The following is a 1,942-nucleotide window of genomic DNA, read 5'->3' on the forward strand; positions in this document are numbered from 1 at the left end:
TTTAGTTTGACCCACTCTGACTTTTTGAACCTGTGCCCGTTTTCCATAGCCTGATCAATTCAAATAACCTAACAATACTCAGCTCCTGGGCATGGCATCTGAGTAACCAGCCCCAACACCTCAAATAGTTGTAGCAGTACCTACGAGCATGCTCTGCACTGCAGTTGGCCACGTTTAGTGGAGCCTGATGCTTATTCAATTGTGGGAGTGGGGATGTTTTAAAGAAAAAAATTAGAAATGTAAAGATAGATGTGAAAGTGAATATTTGTTTATGATGAGAATATAAATCACAACAAATCATTAAATTTTTAAAGCTGATAATACCACAAATATCACAAAGAAATCCCCATAATAGTTTGATGAAATAAATTCCAGGCACACTTGAATATTAGTTTTTCTTTACATTTTTGCACATGTACTCTTTGATTGCTTCTTCATAGGGCAATGATTTAATAATACTACTTTATAGAGAGAATTACAAAAATGATTCAGTTTTTTCTTAGCATGGCAGATCAAAACTGTCTTTTGTTATTTAATCATTTAGGAAAGGTTCAGGTTCACAATTTGTTATTGGCAATGTCATGCAAATACTTAGGTTCGTTATCAAATTGGGGGAAAACCTTGATCAAATTTCATTTATGAGCTATAAGAATTCAGAGCATTTCAAATTTTCCTGTGCAGGGACCAATCTTAGATGTACTATTCAAATTGACAACATTTGCTAGCTGATTTGTCTTTGAAAATCTCATTATAGATGGTGTATTATGAGTTTTTTTATTATCTGTGTTGATATCGGCAATTTGTGTCCAATCATCAAACATTGTAAAAAGATTGGAATTCTGATAACTTGTAATTTGAAAAGTTCCCATCAAAAGAGAAAGGAATGCATGGTACATTTATAATGATATATACCGTTAGCGAGTATATTGCCAACAGGACAAAACTTTTGACTGATGTAAGGACAGAATTCTTAGCTTATATTTTTGCACAGCTGACAACTGGAAAAATTTTCTTCAGACTAGTTTCTGGCTTCATACATTTTTAAAACTTAATTCTCCTCGCTCTCACGTACTTCTGGTACCAAATGCTGGATGAAGTGTTTAGTTTTTTTTTTCTTGTCTTTTTTTTTTTTTTTTTTTTTTTTTTTTTTTTTTAGGAATTGACTGTCAGTTTTATTAGGCTCAGAACAGGAGTCCATGGATCTTGAGGATCTCTGTGTACCTTTCTATCAGTTTCCTTTTCCACATTCTTTTCAGCCTGTTTCCGTAGCCTTGTGAGCTATTTTTACTTCTGATAATGGGTTCTTGGCCTTCCTCTTCCTCTTCTACAGTAACTGCCTGTACTTTCAGCCAACCTCATAAGCTAGGCGCCCTAGGTAGAAAAACTTCCATGTATGCTTCAAATGCACAATATTGAGGGCAACAAGAACCACCATTCACTTTTTCTTGTCATAGGATGGCAGGATTCCGTCAAACACCTTGAGGCAGGCAGTCCACGGCAGCCTGGCCCTGCTTGTTCTGGTTTGGGGCGGCATGCCTTGCGTGGTCCGCCAAAAGATGAGGCTGGGCGCTCAGAAGAGGTAGGTGCTCCAGGTTGGGTTGGCGTTCAGCTGGTTGAGGAGGAAGACCAGGTACTTCAAATTGTTTCTCTAGAAATTGCCAGAAATATTGATGCCCTCATGACACACGGCCACCGTCTCCTGGCCCAGTAGTACCTGCTTGGCCACGATGGCCACCAGGTGGCCCAGGAGATGGCCTCAACCATCAAACACCAGGACCTGTCCCTCTGCCATCTTCAGCAGCTGTCTGGAGAAAAAAGCATGAAAAGTTTAGATCTTGATTTGAACTCTGGCTTTGCACCTACATATCATAATTCCAGGTGAGTCAGCAAGGTAGGCAGAGACTCCTGGACCTATCCCTTTATCTGGGTGGTGGATCATAGC

General features: G+C 39.2%; 1 pseudogene; it reads right to left on the bottom strand.

The window, feature by feature from the left end:
• Positions 1-1,181: 1,181 nt before the first annotated feature.
• LOC105297587 lies at positions 1,182-1,813 on the bottom strand (annotated as a pseudogene).
• Positions 1,814-1,942: the final 129 nt, after the last annotated feature.

This window comes from Pteropus vampyrus, unplaced genomic scaffold (genome assembly GCF_000151845.1).
Source record: "Pteropus vampyrus isolate Shadow unplaced genomic scaffold, Pvam_2.0 Scaffold140, whole genome shotgun sequence".
Taxonomy (NCBI): domain Eukaryota; kingdom Metazoa; phylum Chordata; class Mammalia; order Chiroptera; family Pteropodidae; genus Pteropus; species Pteropus vampyrus.